Source organism: Hylobates moloch, unplaced genomic scaffold, assembly GCF_009828535.3.
Source record: "Hylobates moloch isolate HMO894 unplaced genomic scaffold, HMol_V3 SCAFFOLD_7, whole genome shotgun sequence".
NCBI lineage: Eukaryota > Metazoa > Chordata > Mammalia > Primates > Hylobatidae > Hylobates > Hylobates moloch.
Window position 1 is genome coordinate 104,525,258 of NW_026652282.1, and position 24,273 is coordinate 104,549,530.

General features: G+C 39.7%; 1 protein-coding gene across 8 annotated transcripts in view; it reads left to right on the forward strand.

Annotated features, from left to right (window-relative positions):
- Positions 1–24,273, forward strand: part of GRIA3 (glutamate ionotropic receptor AMPA type subunit 3) — a 319,120-nt gene that overhangs the window by 267,044 nt on the left and 27,803 nt on the right. The gene's annotated exons all lie outside the window — the stretch shown is intronic.

Sequence of the window (24,273 nt, forward strand, 5' to 3'; positions counted from 1 at the left end):
CTGTTAGTTATCTCTCTGTTAGGGGTATGCTTGTTATAGTCAATTCATATTCCTGTTCTTTTTTCTTTTTAATTTTCATTTTAGGTTTGTGAAGATTTGTTATATAGGTAAATTTGTGTCAAAGGGGTTTGTTGTATAGATTATTTCATCACCCAGATATTAAGTCCAGTACCCAATAGTTATCTTTTCTCCTCTCCTCTCCCTCTTCCAACCTTTCATCCTCAAGTAGACCCCAGTGCCTGTTGTTCCCCTCTATGTGTTCATGTGTGCTGATCATTTAGCTGCCACTTATAACTGGGAACACATGGTATGTGGTTTTCTGTTCCTGCATCAGTTTGCTAAGGATAATAGCCTCCAGCTCCATCCATGTTCCCACAAAAGACATGATCTCATTCTTTTTTATGGCTGCATAGTATTCCATCGTGTATCTATACCACATTTTCTTTATCCAATTGGTCGTTGATGGGCATTTAAGTTGATTCCATGCCTTTGCTATTGTGAATAGTGCTGCAGTGAACATTCATGTTCATGTGTCTTTATGGTAGAATGATTTATATTCCTCTGGGTATATACCCAGTAATGAGATTGTGGAGTCAAATGGTAGTTCTGGTTTTAGCTCTTTGAGGAATTGCTATACTGCTTTCCACAATGGTTGAACTAATTTACACTCCCAACAACAGTGTATGAGTGTTCCCATTTCTCTGCAACCTCACCAGCATCTACTATTTTTTGACTTTTTAATAACAGTCATTCTGACTGGTGTGAGATGGTATCTCATTGTGGTTTTGATTTGCATTTCTCTAATTATCAGTGATGTTGAGCTTTCTTTCATATGCTTGTTGGCCGCATATATGTCTTCTTTTGAAAAGTGTCTTTTCATGGCCTTTGCCCACTTTTTGATAGGGTTATTTTTCTCTTGTAAATTTGTTTAACTGCCTTATAGATGCTGGGTTAATACCTTTGCCAGATGAATACTTTAGAAATATTTTCTTCCATTCTGTAGGTTGTCTGTTTGTGATAGTTTCTTTTGCTGTGCAGAAACTCTTTAAGTTTAATTAGATCCCATTTGTCAATTTTTGCTTTTGTTGTGATTGCTTCTGGTGTGTTTGTCACAAAATCTTTGCCTGTTCCTATGTCCAGGATGGTATTGCCTAGGTTGTCTATCAGGGTTTTTATAGTTTTGGGTTTCACATTTAACAGACTATTTCTTGTATCAGTCAGTAACATTGATTTTCCAACCCACTGGGTAAAGAAGTCTGTCCTGGACACTCTGGGAATAAAGTAAATGCCATTCATACTCCTGAGTCCAGTATGCAGAAAATAAAGAAGACAGGTGATTTCATCAGGAACAGTTTCTAAAAAAGAGGGCAATTTAAAATTATTTGGAGGGAGAAAAGAATTCAAAAATAGTTCAAGGGGGATGTGAGAATATTTTTGTGGCCAAGAAAAAAAAAATGAACAATAAGACCATGGCTTTATATCACATTAAACCATGGCCACTATTGACTGAGGTAGTTAGTTTTCTCTAGTGTTCACATTAAGATTTGTTTGTGAGAAATAGCATATGTATATATATTTGGGGGAGAGGGATTTAGGAGAGATAAAAACAATTAGTTTCTCAGAAAGAAATTATTGCTTTGGAACAACTGTATCATAGTAGAGATCAATATATAGACTGCCAAGGGTAAATTGGGAATCATTCCTAGAGACCAAGGTGCTCTGGACATGGTCTTATTTCTAATTTTAAAACTTATATTTTGCATGTGAAGGTGAGGTTCATTAAGAATGTGCTCTCCAAAGAATACTTTGCTTTCCTTTAAATGAGTTTCGAGAATCAATGTTGAAAAGCAAAATCCATCTACACTTTTGGCATACGATATCAAATGAAAGAGGATTTTATAGCAAATCTTTCATATTTAAAAACAACCCCATTACATTAGACATTGTTTTAGATACAATAAACAGCCCCTTTCCTGAACATGCTAGTATGAATAAGATAATCATAAAAAGAGTCAAATTAAAGCCCCTTTGCCAAGAAGTTTGAAGTTTGATTTCCAAATGTTTGTATTCGCCACCTTCCTCTGAACACACACACACACACACACACACACAATTGAGTACTTATGATTAGCATATTATTGAAGTTTATTATATATGAAAGTCAGAGAGAATAAACTGCCCCACCAGCCAGATTCTTTTTTTTTTTTTTTTTTTTTAATTATACTTTAGGGTTTTAGGGTACATGTGCACAATGTGCAGGTTTGTTACATATGTATCCATGTGCCATGTTGATTTCCTGCACCCATTAACTCGTCATTTAGCATTAGGTGTATCTCCTAATGCTGTCCCTCCCCCCTCCCCCCGCCAGATTCTTAAAAACACTTTTGCTCCATTTTCTTGGCCTGGGATTTCAGCCAACTGTACAAACAGGAAGGTTGGGAACACCATGGTCAATAACTGAGGAAAAATATAAATATATTCAAGGAGGCTTGGATAAATTCATACAATACGGATACGTGGAAAGTTGTTAAAGTTAAGGGACAGGTACTTGAAGGACACTTTCACTTTTAGAGTTGACATCCAGAAGACAACCATGGCTTCCCATAGTCCATAGTCCTGTCTTAAAACATTCTTATCTGGAACTGCCCAAAGAGCAGACCTATAGGGACTGGCCTATAATTTTTTACAAGATTGTTTACAAACACAGTTGTTTCTCAGTTCGCAAGAATTGAGACTATTTAGCCTGAAGAAGATATGTAGCAGCAGAATATATTAGAATTGTCTTCAAAAATTTGAAGGGTAGACATTTTAAAGATCGACTGGACTGGTCTGTGGGGCCCCAAGGGACAGAACAAAGGTCAAAGAGTGGATATTACAGGGATAGAGACTTTAGATCAATGTAAAAAGAACATTCTAATATAGCAATCCATAGATAAAATGAGCAATATTCATATTTAGTGAGGTGTTCATCATTGAAGGGATTCAAGAATAGGCCACTTATCAGAGATGTTGAATAGAGGACTCAGTAATCTGATGAATGACTGTACTCAACCAGTGTTCTCCAACGCTGTGTATATAAAATCATTTGGGGCACTATTTTAAAACATAGACTACTGGGTCTCATGCCCCACCTCAAGATGCTAATTCCATGCATCTGTGTTTTTCCAATAATCTGTGTTTTTAAAGCAGCATCCTAAATGATTACAACACAGGTAACCAAGAGCCACTCTTTGATGAATATTTGATGATTTTCTGCTTTGCTTTTTTTTTTTTTTTTCCTATGCAAAGGTTGCAGCAGGGAGGTGGGAAGTTGGGCCTATGGTGTAGAGAGAAGCCTGAGTAGAAGTAGCTGGGGCCTGTCTGACATGAAGTGGCGTCTTGAGAGTGATCACAGCTGACTGGCTGAGGTCAAGCCACCTGCTCTGTGTGTTCCTGTCAGGGATGGAGAAAAAGGAAAAACCTTTCCTCTAATCAACAGGGACCAGTGGGAGATAATTGTTTCAGGGGATGGAATCTGAGGTCGAATTGGCACTGTTGCATTGATGCTTTGCCAAAGGTTTAGGGAGCCCCAAATGAAGATCTCTATAGGGAAGCTCAAGTAATGGTATCTGGCTGAAGACTATGAACAATAAAACACCCTGAAAACTAAAAGTAAGAGCAAAATTAAACTGCAAAGAGAGAAACCATGGCCAAAAGCCTTGAAAGGTTTACAATTTTGACCTTCTTCTCCTCTGATCCAGATAATGCCCTTCCTTTTCCACTGCCCATTTACTGGGTGAGTCTTGGGTGACCAGGACTGTTGTGTTTATGTCTTTATGGATCTTTCAGAGAGCCCCCTGATTCCTATCCTAGAGGACTGCAGGTGGCCAGGTCCAAGTGCTGGTTATCAGTGGAGATCTTCAATTAGTATGACCTAGGTAAAGGCTGTGGGTAAAACGAACTTCTTAGAAAAATATGGAGCAGATAACAAAGATATATCAGGAGCCTGGAAACTCTTGCCCTTTGGAGAGAAGCTCTCTCCTACTTTCCTTTACCCAATCCTTACTTCCTTTTCTCTTTCCTTCCTTTACCTGCTGGGTCTTGGGTAGTCAGGACTGTTATGTTAGTGTCTGTACAGAGGCTTAAGGGAAACTCCCCACAAGAACTCCTACCAGAAAGAATTTAGATGAATATCCATAGATGTTAGTCAGCATGGGAAAATAAGAGCCACAGAACCCGGAAAGAAGTAGGGACATAAGCAACTTCATAAAAAGAAAGAAGAAAATGGAGTAGAGGAGCAGACTGGTCAGGAGCTTGGCAACTTATGCCAACCTAAAGAAGCTGTCCCACTGGCCCTTTCTGAGACCTAAGGGACTCAGGTGGTGAGGACTTCTATGTTGGTGTTTTTACAGAGGCTTTAGGATGGACAAAAAGAAGAGCTGGCCTTCACATAGGAAAGTTCATTAAAATATGCTTGGAAGCTATGGGCAAGAGAAATGTCCTTAAAAATAAAAAAGGACAGAATGAGAGATTGCACCAAGAGCTTTGAACTCTTCGCCTTTAGCCAAAGATCTCTCCTACTATCATGTTATCCCTCCTCCCCCTCCTTCCTTCTTTATCCTTACACCTGCCTTTTATGATGAGGCAGCTCTACTATGTGACTGCATTTTGGAGGCTTCAGAGAGCCTCATGCCTCCAAGTTCCCAATCTAGAGGACTGTAGCTGGGTAGACATAAACCTGGTTACCAGGAAGAGCTTAAAATTAGGAGGATGTAAATGTTATCAGGAAAAGAAACAGATTTTAAAACTGATACAGAAGGAAAAGAACCAGGAGCCAGGAAATTCCTGCCCTGTAGCCGGAAGCACATCCCTAATGCACAACTCCTTATTCCTTACTCCCTTTCTCTTTGCCTATTTGACCTGCTGGGTATGGGCATTGGGTAATCAATGCAGTTGCATTCATTTACAAAGGCACTGAGGAGACCAGGGGTCCAACCTTCCCCACACAGAAGACTTGTGGGTGGACAGCCCCAAGTGACCGAATGGCAGGGTGAAGCCTCCTGAGAGTAAGCGGAGGTGATCTGTGAGGAGAATATGAGCTGCATACCCTCCTTTAGTATCTTTACCAGGGAGGGTTAGTGAGGGCACATCTTTAAGAAAAGAGTGGTATGGTAGATAGTACCCAGATAGAAGTGCTAGCTCTTAGGCCTAAAAGAAAGAAGTAGGATTTCTGTAATCCTTTCTCCCTCCCTCTCTTCTTCCCTCCCTTTTGTTAATTCTACATTGCCATTGCCATTTTAACCTGCTATGGGTATTAGGCAAACAGAAGTGTGATCATAATCAAAGGCACCCATCCATGGAGTGGGCATAAGATATCTTTTGAATACAGGCACCGGGGTGGCGATAGGAGAGTTCCAATTCTCAAGCAGGAGAGAAATGCTTTCCAGCCCAGAAGGCAGATTGCCCAGCCTTTATCTACATCAGCAGTTGGGCACAGTTGATCAATTTTCTAATCAGTGCAGCCTTTGCTGATTAAGGCTATACTGTGGACATTGCTCAGCTTCATATGTGGTTAAGCTGGACCTGTTAACAAGGTACATAGAGTATTTCCACCACAAATTATTTGGATATCTGATGGATATTTAAGAGGAGCCATTCCTTCTTTCTAACTTTCTTTGGAGTGCCATCATCTCCCAAGCATACAGATCCTGGCTACTGAAGAAAAGAGAACTCTGCCCTCCCCCTCACTGGAAAGTAATACTCTGTCTTTTATGAAGACCAGATCAGTTTTTACAAGGCTAGAGTTCAATCTTTTTTCACTCTTTTCTACTAGGACCCTTGCTATTACCATGGATACCTATTTTGCCCCTTGACACTTTGGAGACACAGTACAGTATCCATTGTACCAGGATCTCCCACTTTGAAGCTCTTTTTACTGGTTTTTTGTTGTTGTTGTTTGCTTGTTTGTTTGTTTTGTCTTCCAGGCAATTTCCAGGCTTGCCTATCTTCCAGACCAAAGATTACCAAAAACTAGTTAAAAATATTTGTTATCTTTAAGGCTTTCCCTTTCTTCCAAAATCTTTGACTATACAACACAGCAGGACCCTACCTTAAGTAATCCATTAATCAGACAATTCACAACTGATGAAAGCAATAAATAGTAATTACTCACATTGGAAACATAATCTTCCCTAGAAAACAGAGATCCCTTAGTGCATTTAGTGCATTTGGGTGCTAACAGATCATTAACTACTTGTCAGAGAAACCTAGGAGGAGGGCTTTCAGAAATAAACATAAAACAGTCTATGCATCAATAGAAAAATAAAATTTGATTTTCAAAAACGAATCTAATTTATGGCACAGCTTTTTTCTAGGAATTCCTCTGTTATATAATGGAACGCATACTATTTTCTAGGCAAAGCAGCACAAATCAGGGAAAGGAACATTTAAAAGTGTTGGAAAACTTACTTGCCTATGTTGAGCCGATCTATGTAGGTATGGTTACATCATTCTAGAAGTCTGGTAGTCAATCTCGGAGTCTCCTTTACACACACTGGTCATTTTTTCAATACTTTTGGATCCATGTCTTCCTAATGCTGGACTAAATATTCAGCATGTGCCATGTTGCTAAAACAGAAACAACGAGAAACCTAAATGTTCTGCATTCCTTGATTTTGAATTTAAATTTGTAACGTTAATATTGCATTAATAACCTATTTTGCATATTTGTTTGATTGTACCATCTTAAACATTCATTCATTTAAACCTGGGGAGGTCAGCATGACTCCTACCTGCTTCTCACTAATAACATACTTTTCAGCGAGTAGATAATGAGTGACCTGGATAGAAATCAGTGGAAATGCAGATTGCCATCAGGTGGAGAAACAGGCAGGAAACCCACTTTCTCCACAACACTGACAAGCAGTTTTGAGGCTGAAGGTAGAGAAAGTAAGCCTCAAAGAGAGATGACTGGTTAGGAAGGCTCTTAATAAAATATTCTGTTGTCTTTACATGTGGTAGTATGAAGGAAAAGTCATCCTAATGGAAATTAAATCTTGCAAGTGACTTTAAAAATCTTGGGTTAGTAGAAATAAGTGATTTAATTACGGAGGAAAAAGAACAGATAACTCTTGGCTACTGATTATCCTAATGGGTTACAGGCCTGAATAAGCATTCCTTAGTTTGTTGAATTAACTACTGTTAGTGGCACACAGGTAAGGATAGGGGTGGGAAGTAGTGGGCAGTCAAAGGACTGCCATTGATTGATCAGAGCTGGGATAGAAGGCAATCAGGTGAGTCTTAAAGGAGAACCACATAACCACTCCACTTTTCTGGAATAACAAAATATATTAATAATAATGCCCTTCCTCAAGATGTAGAGGGCCTGTTTTTCAAGTTACTGTATTTCTTTGGTAATAAGGTACTGGCACAGAAATAGGGACTTATGTGAAATGTATTTCAAACCAATGTCTGCTAATAAATTATCCCACAGACCATAGGTTTCACAGGTATTAGAAAATACACGAGATTTGGGCCAGACGCAGTGGCTCATGCCTGTAATCCCAGCACTTTGGGAGGCCAAGGCTGGCAGATCACTTGAGGTTAGGAGTTTGAGACCAGCCTGGCCAACATGGTGAAATCCCATCTCTACTAAAAATACAAAAATTAGTCGGGCGTGGTGGTGCACCCCTGTAATTCCAGCTGTCTCAAAAACAAAACAAAACAAAACCACAACAAACAAAAAATAATACATGGGATTTGGAAATGCAACCTGGGCTTTCAGTTTCTCTCTTCTAAGTTCTTTACGATTCAACATGGCTTCCTTCTGCAGTTTGACTATTTATCTTTACTGAATAAAGGTGATAGCTGTATCAGAAACTCAAGTCAAACGAAATAATGGTGTGATTTGTTTACTTTGGAGGGTTTTCAGACTTTGGTTTTGTTTCTGTTCAACAGTGGTAATAAAAACACAGGTCTGAATATAAAACAACCTAGTTTTCTACATGATTCTTTAAAAAGAAAAAAAAAACTTTGCTTCAGCTGATGAGTCTGTTTCTTATTTTTGTTTTCTAATGGAGTTTGACTTGCAAATCTGCAATTTGGCAGCATTTATTTCTGTTTGGGGCTTTTGGTATAGCTTGGCTCAAGTCCCTGGTTACTGTATGACAGCAACCAAGCCAAATGGCTGTAACATTCAATCTGCCCAATTAAAAAGCGTTGGTTCCATGCCCCCTTTGGTGACTCAGATCAGGCAAATTTACTGTTGTTTCAATCTTGATTGTACTCAGTTCTTCAACCCATCTCTCAGAGGTGATACAGATAACTATTTTTTAAAAAACTGGAGGAATTGTGAGTGTTGTCACCTGGCTGCTCACTCCTTTTGGAATTCTTCCCTTGGAAATAAGAGTCAGACAGAGTAGGTCTAAACAACTTAATGTAGCAACTCACAGAGCCAGAAAAAGATAATCAGGCTGGGTAGAAACTTAAGAAATGCACCTTTTGTTTTTTTCACAAATATTTTCTTGTATCTGCTCTTTTTGAAATAAAGTATGGTTCTTAAATAAGAACAGCAAGAATATTCTTCCATGGAATACCTAGACTCAGGAGTTCATTTATTTTCAATTTTACAATTAGGATAAATGTAAAGGAAACAGTTTCTGCATGTGCCTAAGGAATTCTTGCCCATGCAAATAACACAGCTTACCTTTCTCTAGAGAGGCTTCCATAAGCACAGGCTGGGGAAGCTATTCCAGAGCTACATATTAGCTCTGAATAGAGCAGAAGTTAATTCCCCAACCTACCCTCCTGTCTCTCAACCCAGATGATAGCCAGCCCTCCGAATGGTGCAGGCAGGACGTCCATTTGATGTAGCCATCACGTCCATAATCAGAGTAAACTAGAAAAATATTATAAAGTAGGGAAAGTGGTTCTTGGTGCTGTTTTCTGCCTTTTAGTTCCTCTCTGCTTTTTAAGCTGTAGACCTATACTGTCCAATATGGTACCCACTAGCCATGTGTAACTACTTAAATTGAAAATAACTAAAATTAAACGTAAATTTAAAATTCAGTATTTCGGTAGCACTAGCCACATTTCAAGTGCTCAATAGACATGGGTGGCTAGAAGCTACCATATTGGAGAGCAGAGATATAGAACATTTCAGAAAGTTCTATGAGATGTTGCTTCCAACTATTAGTTCTTTTAGCTTCTTGAGCATAAGGAACATGTTTTCCACATCTCCATTCCTTACAGCAAGTACCACAGTTCCTGATACAACTATGGAATTGGGGAGAAACTAAGTGCTTACTATGTTGTCGTGAGCTATGTCAAATTCATTATAAGCAATCTCTCATTTCATTACCTCGAGAACACTATAAGGTGGGTCCTATTACCATCCCCATTTTTCAGAGGAGGACACTGAGTCTCAGTGAGGTTAAATTATTTGCCCAAAGTCACACAGTTAATAAGTACCTAAACCAGGTCTTTATAACTTTAGGACCTATACCCTTAACAACTGCTGTGTACACCAAAAGAAAACTGCACATAACTACCAATTTCAACATGGGACAGACAGGCCCCTTCCAGAGCATTGGTGACTAGGTGGCTTCTCCACAGCACTCATGCTGGCCAAGGCAGAAAAAAGACAATTTGAGATCGGGGCCTGAGCATGAAGATTGGGGGTTTAAATAAGTGTGCTGATGTGTGTTTGCATATGGGTATCAGATTAAGTGGCTATCTGACTACTTCTCTAATGAAATAGCAGCAAATTAATAGTTTTATCTGCCATTTTGCATATGGAGACCATTGCCTTGACCCCAATGGTAAAGATTAGTGGAATCTAATCATTTCATGAAGTCAACCTCACTTGCTGCACTTATCAGAAGCTTCTGTAACTTGAGCTTCCATGGCATGCAGTTTATGCCAGGACACGCAAATGCCAGAAAATCAATTTTCCTGCAGCTTTCACAGTCAGTGTGTTTGCCAGACAAAACTGCAGCCAGCCACTTTTTTTAAATCAGCATAGCACCTTTAGAAATAATACCAGAACGCTCCTAACACAGCAAGGAGGAAAAGACTTAAATCTAAACCCAACTGTTCAAAATCGAGAGCCACAGGAGAAGGTGAAATATGAATATATTGAAATTGAACATTTTAGTGGCCCCATTTGGCACTATGAAGTATTCTCTGCCAAGCATCTGTCGAGTTAGTTTTAATTCTAATCTGTGCCACAGTAGGACTGAAAACACTTAATATGATACCATACTTCCTGTCACCCACATGTGCCCAGGCCCTCCCGTGCCCCTGACATATCAGGGTGGCACTCCACATTGCCTGCCCGCCCCAAGACCTATCTTGATTCTCCTTCCTCTGGTATTCTTCTGGCACACATTCTCAAATAAACCAAACCACACAAAGGCAGTGGATGTGGGGTCGTGTTACCTTCCCATTTGCCATGAGTGGATAATCTACTTTATTGAGAACTTACTACTTGCCAAGAACTGTTATGGGTGCTTTACATGAATTATCTCATTTAGTAGTCTATCTCCATTTCAGAGATAATTATTAGAGTCTTAGAGAAATTTAAGTAACTTGACCAAGTCAAACAGAAGGCATGATCTCTAATGGTAGCATTTAGGGCCTGTGACAAGCTAGTAAGTTATCATATTGGTGCCTTTTACCTCGGAGCATCTTGCACAGGTTTCAAAGCTGAACCAAAAGAAGATCAAGGTTATATAAAATCATGTCAAAACTACAGGTCAAAGAAGTAAACTTCACTCAATTCACTGACATTTTGGTCAATGTAGCTACTAACGATCTTTCCACTGGGAGGCAGTGCAGAGTAGTAGAAAAAAAAAAACCACACAGGTTTTGAAAGCCAGCACACCTGGATTTGAATACTAATTCTGTCCCCCTGCATCTATGCAAACTTGGAATTATCACTTTACCTCTCTAAGCTCTGGAAGAGAGAAGAAGGAGAATATAGACTTTGGTGTCAAATGAGCTGGGTTTAAATCTCAGCTAAGCATTTATTCATTCAGTTAATATTCATTAAGTACATGCTATATGAAAGCCATTGTTGTAAGGGCTCAAAACCAAAGTCCTTGTAATCACTGTAGTGGGTGAGACAAAATTAAACAAATTCTGTAAATAACATACATGTTTCTGTTGGTGTTAAGTGCAATGAAGACAAAAAGCAGGCGAGGAGACAAAATGTTGGTGTGGAGGTGCTTTTTCATCTTGGCTGATTGTGGAAGGCCTTTCTGACATTTGATCAGACACCTGAATGAAGGGAAGGAGCAGGCCATGAAAGTGTGAGGTGGAGTTGGGTGGAGAGAAAAGCATTCCAGATGGAATAGCGTTAGCAAAGGCCCTGACATGGGAACACACTTGGTAGGTTTGAGGAAGAAGGTCCATGTGCTAGAGTGAAGTAAGTGAGGGAAAGAGTGATAAGAGATGAGAGCAGTGAAGAAGACAAACCGTGGTAAAAATTCTGGATTATATTCTGTTTGACAGAAAGTCACTTAAAGGACTTTGAGCAGAGGAATGACATGATCTAATCTATGTGCAAAAGGATCAATCAGACTGCTATGTCAGGGCAAAAGTTGAGAAGCAGGGAGACAGACCACTTAAGAAGTGATTGTAGGCCGGGCATGGTGGCTTATGCCAATAATTCCAGCACTGTGGGAGGCCAAGGCATGAGGAACACTTGAGCCCAGGAGTTCAAGACCAGCCTCAGCAAAATAGTGAGATCTCCATCTCTACAAAGAAATTTTTAAAAAATTAGCTGGATGAGGTGGCACATGCTTGTAGTACCAGCTACTCAGGAGGCTGAGGTGGGAGGATCCCTGAGCCTAGGAATTCGAGGCTACAGTAAGCTAGGATCACACAAGTGCATGCCAGCCTGGGCAACGGAGAGAGACTCTGTCTCAAAAAAAAATTTAAAAAAAATTAATTCAATTTAAAAAAGAAGCAATTGCAATATTTCAGGTGAACAATGATTAGCTTGAATTAGGAGAAGGGTAGGGAGAAGTGGTTGCATTTTGAATATAGATTGAGCTGACAATGTGTGGAATGTGAGGCCAAAGAGAGGAGTCAAGGATGACTAAAAGGATTTTGACCTAAGCAACTGGACAAATTGGAAGGTGCTGCCATTTTCTCTGGTGGAGAACACTAGAGGAGTAGCAAGCAGGGGTGGGGGAGAATCAACAGATCCATTTTGGCCATGCTAAGTTGGAGATACCTATGAGATATCTAAGTGGAGATATCAGTTAGGTAGATGGATAAATGAATCTAAACTTTAGAGAGGTCAGAGCTAAAAATTTAACCAGCTGTATCACCTTGGAGAAGTAAAATAACTTCTATAAGTATTAGTTAACTTCTCAGTAAAATGGAGATAATATTGGTTTCACAAGGTTGTTTTAAGGATTAGCAATCATGTATATAACGCACGAAGCACCATTCCTGTTGCCTGTAAGTGCTTAATAAATGGTAGCCTTCTCATTGTCAGTATTTATGCACTAATTGGTAGCTAGTTGTTGCAGCTGTAGGACCATTGTTGATAATTCTAAACACATCGTTGAATATTAGAATCACTTAGGAAGCATTATTTACAATGTTGGCCCCGCCTCAGGCCAATTAAACCAGAATCACAGAAGCAGTCACCAGTAGCTTCCCAGGTATATAGTATTTCCTACTGACAAGTTGGCTTTAACAGAACTTCTCTTCAGATTAGTTCCAGCTCACCTTTTAGGAAATTAACACTCCCCCCCCCCAAAAAAAAAACACTAAAGGGAAAATTTGGGCTCTTCTGGATAACCCTGAGCAAATTGCTTCTTCTTTTCTTCATTGTTTTTTTCTCTCCTTAGTATGAAAATAATTCTCCGGGGACCTGGAAGTAACAGCCACAGTGGAAACAAAACATTGCAATTTCAGGATAGATTTTTCTTCTTAATAGAAGAACATTTTCCCTCTCATTTCCTAGGACCTGTATTGTCAGGTTTGGCCTCCACATTACAATTAATTGATTCAAGAATAACAATAATACTGAACTTCTCTTTTAAATATCTTAGTAATAGAAAATAAAAATACATTTAATCCAATTGGTCGATGGTAATTGGCTTTGGATTGCTGGAGATGCCGTTTCATTGAAGAATAGAACTCTAGAAGGCTGAGGGAAGTGACCTTGTAGTGTTCAGTAGTGATAGCAGTCCTAGAAGCAATCCTTGATTGAGAGTCAGGGAATTTGAGGCTTTGCTCTAGTTAGTAGTGAAAGGGTGTGGCAGACACACTTTCTTTGTGACCCATTCTGTCTTGAAAACAGGTTCTGCAACTTTTACACTGTTGGTGGGACTGTAACTAGTTCAACCATTGTGGAAGACAGTGTGGCGATGCCTCAAGGATCTAGAACTAGAAATACCATTTGAGCCAGCCATCCCGTTACTGGGTATATACCCAAAGGATTATAAATCATGCTTCTATAAAGACACATGCACATGTATGTTTACTGCGGCACTATTCACAATAGCAAAGACTTGGAACCAACTCAAATGTCCACCAATGATAGACTGGATTAAGAAAATGTGGCACATATACACCATGGAATACTATGCAGCCATAAAAAAGGATGAGTTCATGGTCTTTGTAGGGACGTGGATGAAGCTGGAAACCATCATTCTGAGCAAACTATCACAAGGACAAAAAACCAAACACCACATGTTCTCACTCATAGGTGGGAATTGGACAAAGAGAACACTTGGACCCAGGAAGGGGAACATCACACACCGGGGCCTGTCGTGGGGTGGGGGGAGGGGGGAGGGATAGCATTAGGAGATATACCTAATGTAAATGATGAGTTAGTGGGTGCAGCACACCAACATGGCACATGTATACATATGTAACAAACCTGCACGTTGTGCACATGTACCCTAGAACTGAAAGTATAATAAAAAATAAAAAATAACAAAAAAAGAAAATAGGTTCTGCAACCTAAAGGTGAAGGTACATAGCAAAGTCAGGTTTTCAACACACACACACACACACACACACACACACACACACACACAAACGTCTCCTCCATACCCAATTAATGTGTCCACCATTAGGCTATCATTCCTTTAGCTGTGGTTTGATCCTGTGAGGAGATCACACTTTTGTATATTGTTCATCATTTATACCTCAGTGTGAATGTTTCCAATTCTTTTCTGAGCATAGGATGGGGTGGGGAGGGTATCTTTTACCTGATAAGGCAAATGAAAAAGAGGTGGTACTGCCCACGCAGGGGAGTGAAAAATGAGGAGCATCTGTGAAAATAAAAGTTGACTCACAATCTTGGCTTATAACAGCCATATAAGTTCAATACATAACGTTATACTCCTTATGTATTTTCAGTCTCAAAATAAGGAGAAAAAAATAATTTGTCAACTTCTGGTTTAAAAGGTGGGGTTTTCATGTGGACTAAGGGTAAGACACCTTAGTCTCCAATCCTACATTTCAGGGAGGGAATAATAGAAATATCATGCCCCTTGAAATGATGCTAAAGCATAAGCATCATTTCAATCAGAAAGCAGAATTTCTGTGAAGTCATCCCAACCCTACCATATGGCTTAACCTATCTAGGAATAGTGTACTGTTTGAGAGCAGACTCTGGACCCTGAATGAATGAATTCCCAGAGCCACCACATACCAGCTGTGTGGCATGAGGCAAACTACTTAACTCCTCTGTGCCTCTGTTTCTGCATGTTTAAATGGGGTAATATATAATAGTATAATCTATTTCATAGAGTTGTGAGAATTACACGAGTTAACACATGTAAAACCCTTGAAATGGACCTGGAACAAAAAGTATGTATTCAATTAAATGTTAGTTATGATGGGTTTTCTTACTTAATGATGGCTTAATCAAAGTCCATATAGCAGTTTCTCAACCTTGGCACCATTGACATTTGGGGCCGGATAATTACTGGTGGTGGGTTCTATCCTGTGCATTGTAAGACATTTAACAGCTCCGCTGGCTTCTACCCACTAGATACCAGTAGTACTCCTCTCCCCAAGTTGTGACAATGAAAAGTTGTTGCCAAATGTCTCCTGAGAGGCAAAGTTGTTGCTTACTGAGAGACACAGGGGTAGAGGATACTGTTTCCCTTCCTCCATTCTCCCAGAATACAGCAATGGTACCTTAGAAACATTTTCTGGAAGAATGTGTTGACTCTAGCTTTCAAAGTCACATGGCCACTGGCACTATTTTCAACCCATTGGAATATGCTTAGTCTGACTCAGCAAGAGAAGCAGAAGATTAATCAGAACAGTAATCTGACTTTGCCTGCCGGAGAGGGACACTAGAAAGGTCTCAGGAAACTTAGCTGATTGTCACCTGCACCTTTGGAAAGGGGACATCAGAAATAGCCCTCCTTGAGGTGGAAGGAAACCTGTCCCTGGACTTGTGAACAGTTTGAAACTGTTAAGGAAAGTCATTTACATTTGAGGGCAAAACTCAATGTCTAGGCAAAAGGTGACCTCCAACTCCAATGAAGTTATCTAAAAGCCCAGCCCTCAAAATAACTCAGTCAGGCTTATAACACACAAGAAGAAAAACTAAGAATAGAAACCAGAATTTCTTTCCCTTCCTTTCCCCTGTGTTCACCAATACACAGTCTCATGACAGCTGCTGATTGTCTGAAGCAAAAGGACATGGACAAGCAGTACTTCTCTGAATGTTAAAAATGTGCAAACCTACGTGAAGGAAGAAAGTGAAATTGGGGTTTTGGCCATGCTTAGAAATGATATCATTTGTTGTGTGCCTTGCTCCAAATCAAAATGGAAACCATTTCCTTTACTTTAGGGGGAAAATTGTAAAAATCAATGATTCCTTTTTCCAAATGCACCTTATTAGAGCTATTGACTTATTCAAAACATATGTGGAAGAAAAAAATGTGTCCGATGCATTTGGCAACCCAGACGTGTTTTTCTTCTTTTGCCTCAAATGCTCTGATCACTTTACGTGGTGAAGTATGGACACTAAGGGCCTATAGCAGGGTTACAACGAGTGACAAGAATGTTCACGTCTTCCAGTGCCTTAGTGAGAGGGGATTTGGAGTTAATTTACAATTTACCCCAACTTCAAAAAAAGCTTGGACAAGAAGGAAAAAATGTTTTTGGAGGTGAGTTGCCCTCTTTCATCAAAAAGGATATTGTCAGTGCTAGGGCAAGCAAAAGAGGCTGGGGTTATTACGGGGAAAGATCCATCTGAAACCTTTCCAGCTGACTTAGAAAGTGTCTCAGCCTTGTTCCTCATTAGCTGTGTGACCTAAGATAAGTAGTTGAGTCAATGGCAAATCTTTGAATTTCTGTATTGGAGACTCTTCAAGGTGGAATTCTGCTTAGGCCTTATTTGGAAACTGTTTGCTTAGCAAGCACACAGTTTTTTTCAGGCTTGATTTATACTGAGGGGGTAGATTCATGGAAATGAGTGAGTAGGCTAAAGCCCACTATGGCACCTCTTGGCATTGCCACTGCACTTACCCTCCCTTACCCTCAGTTCCATCTTTTATAAAATGGGAATTCATTCTTTCATTCAATATATATTTATGGGGCACTACTGGGCACACACACCGTTCTCAGTGCTGGGGAGTAAGCAGTGAAAAAACAATAGCTACTGCACCCACCTCACAGGGCTGCTGTGGGGTTTAAATGAGATGGCGTGTGTTAAATCACCCTGGCACCCAGAAAGCTTTATGCAAATATAAAGTTTAAAGATATTCAGCTATCTCCTGCTTCTAGTCATGACAAATCTAAGGCCTCTCTGAATAAGGGAGTATTTGAGAAGTTGTATGGCAGGTAATTCTCACCACAGAAATCTCCTCTTCGTGAGTCTAAACCAAGTGCTTGAGATTTCCACAGTTGGAGTCTTAACTTAAAGAACTTAATTTCTGTAGACCTGAGACTTGTGACTACATTAAAGAACTTGAGAATGGACCCACCCCAGCCACACCTTACCCCTCCCTTATAGTCCTACCCCACCCACCCTACTAGGACATGCAAGCACATTGTCCTCTTCCAATCCCATCAAACATTAGAAGAGGCAAAGAAGAAAGGAGGAAAAGAGGAGGAGGTCAGGAGCTCTCCAGAGCTGTGGCATCATTGGCCTTCTTTCCTTCTAGCACCTTGCCTTGTAAGGATCACCTATCCATATCCTAGTATTGGTCAATTCTGTGAGGCAACATTTGCTCCTGAATGTTAGAGAAGGCACACAAGGCACACGGGTCCTGTAAGTGTTCGTTCAGGCAGATGGAGGCCCAAAGCCACCCTTTTGAATTTTTACCACCTAGACACCTGAGCCTTTATTAAAAGCAGAAATTGGCCGGGCGCGGTGGCTCACGCTTGTAATCCCAGCACTTTGGGAGGCCGAGGCGGGTGGATCACGAGGTCAGGAGATCGAGACCAGGTGAAACCCCATCTCTACTAAAAATACAAAAAAATTAGCCGGGCGTGGTGGCGGGCGCCTGTAGTCCCGGCTACTCTGAGAGGCTGAGGCAGGAGAATGGCGTGAACCCGGGAGGCGGAGCTTGCAGTGAGCTGAGATCGCGCCACTGCACTCCAGCCTGGGGGACAGAGCGAGACTCCGTCTCAAAAAAAAAAAAAAAAAGCAGAAATTACAGAGGACACTAAATAATTCAGAAGAAAAAGCAGATTGTAGTTTATAATTATATTATCTTAAATATATAGTCTGAAGAAAAAATGGACCAAATTGTCAAGCAAGAAGTAGTCCACAATAAACTTAGAGAAAGCAAAATGAGTGAGGAAAAGTCATTTTTGTTTGAAACTCTTGCCATATTTCCCTTTCTTAGTGCCTCATACACAAGGCAGCCTTCTCCAGACCTTGAAAGGCACCTTTTATAATGCCAAGAAGCCCACTCTCCTTTTTGGGGTACGAATCCCCTATTCAAATCAAAATGACCCCTTGCTCAGGGGTAACAGAAGCCATTATACTGTTAGTGAACACCTCTATGAGGACCATGACCGCTGATATCAGAAAAGGGGTACAAGTTGTATCTCTGAGGGAGGCAGACAGTGAAACAGGGAGAAAGTGGTAGAAGATGAGCACCCCAAAGTCAAATCTAGCCCCTTTGACATGTATATAAAAGGCGAGTCCTATACATACAATGATGGAAATGGACAAAATAGGCATGGTGGCAACAGTGTTCAAAAAAATAATTACATGCATAAAGCTGGCCCATTTTCCTTTGAGGAACACTGGAATACAAAGTGCCTAAAACTATCTTCCCCGACCTCTCCTTCGTTACATGTTGGGGAATAGAGATGTTACAAACATCAATACCGTCTTTACAAATTATGTAATACTTTGTCTGTATTCTGACAGTAAATGAATAGCATAAATGAATAGCATATTATGCTTCTGTTGATAATCATGCTTCCAATTTATTAGTCCATTTTGTTAATTCAGTTAATTCTGGACTATCAACATATGGGAAAGTGGATGTTGAATCCTGTCAAATTGAGGAATTGTGCTCATGTCAAGACCACGAGAAGAGATGGTTCTATTGTCCTTTATGTTAATGTCACTATATCAAGCATATTGTGCTCAATTTGGGGGACCACATTTTAGGAGGGACTTTAAAAACTGAAAAGGTGTCTAGAAGATTGTGACCAGAAAAGGGGAGTTGAATGGAATTTGTGTCATAAAAGTAACAAATGAAGGCCCTTAAAATGTTTAGCCTGCAAACAAGGCAATTAACAGGTGACATTGTAGCAGTAGATTCCAGGCTGTACATTGTGTCGGGAAGAGAGCATATTGATTCTGTATTGCTACAAAGGGAAAAATTAGGACCAGTAGGTGACACTTCAATTTTAATATTCACTCATTCCACCGACACATAGTGAGAGTTTACTGTGTGCCAGGCATCATGCTAGACACCCGTGGTGCAGTGACAAAAAAAGACATGATCCCTACTCTCAAAGAGCTCAGATTTGGCTGGGGATAACCATTGCAAAGCAAAATAATCGGTATTCCCTACAGTGGAGAAATGGAAACAGAGAGGAAGTACTGCCCAATTCAAGCAGGAGACAGAAGTAGGATTGGAGAGGAGAGGCTTTCATTAAGAATATCAGCCAAACCAAAGGAACTTTCTATCAACTTGAATTGTCCCACCATGGAATAAGCTACTTCCTATGCCTCCTCTGAGCTAGGGAGTGCCTCTTCACCAGAAGCATTTAAGCAAGAAGCTATCACTTAATCGGGTGAGAGGCTGAACAAAATGGTTTCTAAGGTGCCTTCTAGCTCTAAAATTCTGTTATTCTACTGACTCCAAGTGGATATACTACTGACCAATGGATATCCTATTTTATCTCACAGGAAAGCAGAAAATTTTATTCACCAAGTTTCCCCAGTAGCAGTGTTCTGGTTAATGAGGATTTTAATGTATAAGCCTCAACTTAACTACAAAACATAAATGTAAAAGGAAAAGTTGCCATCCTGCCCATTCTCCTCCACCAACAAAATTTTTAAAATCCAATTTCAAATGAGAGTAATTTTTGTTGATGGCAGACTCTGGTCATTCACCAGGCATATGTGTGGAGATCCAAATATACAAATAATACTTAAGCATGTGATTTCTCCCATAAAATGAAGTAATAATTCTGTAAATATGGAACTGAAGTAATTTATAATACCATTAAAATAAATTCTGTCAGTAAAACAAATTATACTTTCTTTATTATAAAGATATGTAATGTTTTTCCCACTTCCTGTGCTTCAGGGATTGTTCTAAGTATGTATTAACCCATTTAATTTCTCCCAATAAACCTTTGAAGCATACACTTAAAAAATCATCCCATTTTACGGATGAGGAAATTGAGATACATAGATGCTAGATAATTTATGTACTTAGCAAGTGTGATTCAAACCCAAGCAGTCTGACTACATGCTCTTAAGCACTGCATTATATAGTTACTTTGAACTTACATAAAGAATAGTTTTATCACTAGAGAGCTACTATATGCACAATGACTAGGAGTGAACAACACCATTGCAAAGAGACACAAGGTATAAGTAGTAGGCTTCTGTGTACCAGACTCACAGGGCCCAAGATTCAAATTTTCACATCAACAAAAAGACAAATTTCTTCATATATTTGACCTTCATGATGTATTACAAATAGTTAGAGCTACAACTGTTGAATCCATTAATGCTAAGGCTCTACCATATCTGCTATTTGGGATTAATCTGTTCCTCCTCCATTTATGTATTTCTCCTTTGGATTTCGGTTGCTAATTATCTAGCAGTGCTTGAGAATTTCTTGTGGCCTTTCTTTATAACCAATGTTTGTTCCTTTTTAGGTACAAAATGGTGCTCTGTGGGATGAAAGAAATGAATCGTGATGGGTTGGAGAAAAATGAACTTGTTATTACACATCCTGCCCATAAATTGTTTAATTTCTCCCAGATAATAGAGCTAAGATTCAGTCCCTTTTATTGCCTTCTTTATTTCAGCCAAAATAAGACAGAATGCAAAAAAAAAAGGAAAGAAAAAAGAGGAAATGCTATTTTTTTTTCTTCTTTATGGTCTGAATGTTATACTGACACTTAAATACTAGTTGGAAAGATAAACGTTTCAGCTTAATTTCTCTTACTTATGAGTCATTTCTTTTCCCCCTTCTAATCTCTTTGAGAATTCAGTCATCAAAGAGTCCAATCATTTCTGCCACTAACTGACTTGTCACTTAATGCATTCATTAATATCTGCCACATGTACACCATGTGCATTTAAAGGGCCTGCTTCAAGCACTGCTATTTATTCTCCTAGAAATGCATCATTACCTAAAGAAATAAACCTTTTAACCTGTATCAGCAATCAAAGAGCTCAAGTAAATGAGTCCAAATTATAGTGCACTTGGATCAGAATTCATGGACCCCTTTGCCCTTGGCTTATAAATTTATCTTTGGAAGCAATGGCCTGTTTGCAAATAGTGTAAAAGACAAATATGTCTGAAGTCTCCCCTTCCTGGACCCCTACTTTGTATTCAGGTCTGGTTGGGCCAAGATGAAGAACACAAAACAGCTCTTTATAAATGCACAAAAATGCATACCCACCACAGAGTTTTCTATAATGCCAAATAAAATGGAAATTATCTAAGAGCCCTTCAAAAGGGGTTGGGTAAATAAAACATAGTGTGTTCATAGATTGAAGAGCTATGAAGCCATTATAAAGGAAATATGCTTATTCTAGTGAAAGTATAAAAAGGTGCAAGGGAATAGTAAAGGCTAAATTCAGTATAGTGGTTACTTTTGGCGAGTAGAGAAGAATACGTATTTAGAGAGGGGTAGATAAGCAGACTTTAACTAACTTCATAATGTTTAATTTGTTAAGCTTTATGGCAGGTACACAGGTGTTTTTACATTATTTTTATATCTTTCTGTGTATCTAATTATTGACTATTTTTTAATTCTTTGGGTAACTGACTAGGAAATGTCTACTGAAATAAAGTCCTTGACAATGTATTTCATTACAATGCTTAAAAATTGTTTTATGTGTCAAAAGAGGATAATGTAATATGGAATGAGCATAAATGACTACGGGTGAGATTTTAATCTTAAAAGGCCTTGATTGTTAGGGATTATTTGGGGAGAAGTTATTCATGTGGGCATCAAAGGCAGACTAAGTAGAATTTAAAAAGAGGATTGAAAAGCATATATCCAAATTGGTTTAGCAAGGTACTCAGTGATTTTTAGAAAAATTTCAGCTCTAGAATTCTACAGTGCTATAAAGATAGTGCTGGTAGCCATTTTTACCTGAACTTCTGATATCTTTGACCAGCAAGCTGGTCGTCACCATGGTCAAGCCTAAGCTTCAGTTATTAAGAAAACTTATCTGTCTTGTATAGAGCAATTTGCTGGCTGCCAAGAGGGCTAGCAAAATTAATAAGGCACGGACTTTGTCCTCAAGAAACACTCAAGTAACAGGGGAAGAGAGACACATAGTCAATTCACCCTACTGCAATTAAGCTCTATAGCAAAGGTATGAGCAAATGGCTTTGGGAGGACACCCAAAGAAGCACTTCTGTGGGGACAGGAAAGGGTTAGGAAAGACTTCACAGAAGACATGACATCTGCTCTGGATCTTGTAGATGAATAAGGTAATTTAAACAGAAGCAAAAGCATAACCAAAGGCATAAGACATGGAAGTGGCTTATTTCAGTGACCAGTGAGTAGCCCAGCATGACCTAATCACAGGAGAGTGTAACCAAGATCATAAGCACTCTTGAATATCATACATAAGAGTTTGGATTTTTTTTCCTGTAGGTATTAGGGAACTATCCAAGGATTTTAAAGAATGAAGTAACTTGATTAAGTTTGCATTTTGGAACAATCACTGGAGGATAAATTGAAGAGAGAGATGAAGCAGGGAGACCAGTTAGGAAGCAAGACAGTCTAGACAAAACAATGGTGGAGCCTGACCAAGGGAGGGCAATGGTAATGAGAATGAAAGGAAGATGAGAGGACAGATTCTAAAGGCATTACTATATTAGAAAAAACATGGCAGAATGAGGGAGTGAGGGAAAAGTAAAACCAAACCCTTTAGCTTGGAGGTTAGGTGGTTTACTGATAGAATGTAGAAGGAAACCCAGGCTTTACAAGGTATATAATATAGATTTGGTTGGGAAAAATTTAATCTGAAAATGTCTACAGGACCATCAGGTGGACATGTCCATCATCAGGGCTTCTTTGCTATCTTCCCAAAACACATCTGGAATCCAGCCTCTCCTTTCCACCTCCATTGCTCCCACCCTAGTCTAAGCCACAATCTTCTCTCCTCTGGACTATTAGAATAGCCTCCTAACTAATTTCCCTTTCTTCCACTCTGACCCAACGTATAGTCTATTCTCCATATGGCAGTGAGAGTAATCCTTTAAAAATTTAAGTAAGATCTTATCACACCCCTCCTCAAAATCTTCCAATAGTCTTCTATAACAGGTAGAATAAATCCAAACTTTTTACCATGACCTACAGGGCCCTACAAGAGCTGGCCTCTGATTATCCACCTAAGCTGATTTCCTACCACTCTCCCTTTTTCTCATTTAATTTCAGCCACAGTGGCTTCCTTTGCTATAATTTGTGCAAACCAAATGTGTTCCCATCTCAGTGAAGAGTTTCACTGACTCTGTGAGGGCTTCCATGAGGGTCTGATTGCCATAAACACAATGCTTAATGTCCATGGTGATCCAGCTGGGAGAGGTAGCTCAGGCCGGTAATCCCAGCACTTTGCCAGGTGAAGGTGGGAGGATTGCTTGAGGCCAGCAATTTGAGTCCATGATGATAGTTCTGGAAGTTCCAGCCCCCCTGGAATTATTTGGGCAGGTCCAAGCAGGCCCCAAGAAAGATGCAACACAGCCGGCCCAAGTCTAGAGAAGAGCAACTAAATAAATAATCAAGAAAGTTGGGGTGGGGACCAGGAAACCCCACAAAAAGACATTTGAAAACATGGTATATGTTTATGGTTTCTGCCATGCTATCTCGACCTCTGACCAAGTATCACCTTAGAATTTTTTTCTAGGATTTTCATTCCTAAGGACCTAGCTCCCAAGTCAATTGGAAGTTTTTGAGTCATTGAGTCTACAATTCTTTCATAATCTCCAGAATGACTAACATAGGGCTAGAGGCACAGTAAGCACTTAATACATGTTCTAGGGACCACCTGAATTGATATGAAATTTAATGGGATTATATGCAAAATTCAAAAAGGTAAAGATGGAGACTTGACTTGGCAGAAAGAAGTTTTGGTTTGACCTCAACCTGAGCTGATGGAAAGACTCTATTCACTCTATTATATTCTTCCAGTGCTTCTCAATAAAAAAAAAAAAATTTGTTGAAAGGATAGAGGAATGACTAAATATATTAATGCAAATTCAAGCATCATTGGTAGAAAATAATGCTCCAGGCCAGGTGTTCACTCCTGTAATCCCAACACTTTGGGAGGCTGAGGAGGGAGATTCACTTGAGCTCAGGAGTTTGAGACCAGCCTGGGAAACATAGTTAGACCTCGTCTCTACAAAAAAACAAACAAAATTAGCTGGGCTTGGTGGTGCACACTTGTAGTCCCAGGTATTCAGGAGGCTGATGGAGGAGGATCACTTGAGCCTGGGAGGTCGAGGCTGCAGTGAACTAAGATCACAGCACTGCACTCCAGTCTGGGCGACAGAGTGAGACGAAAGAAGCAAAGGAAGGAAGGAAGGAAGGAAGGAAGGAAGGAAGGAAGGAAGGAAGGAAGGAAGGAAGGAAGGAGGG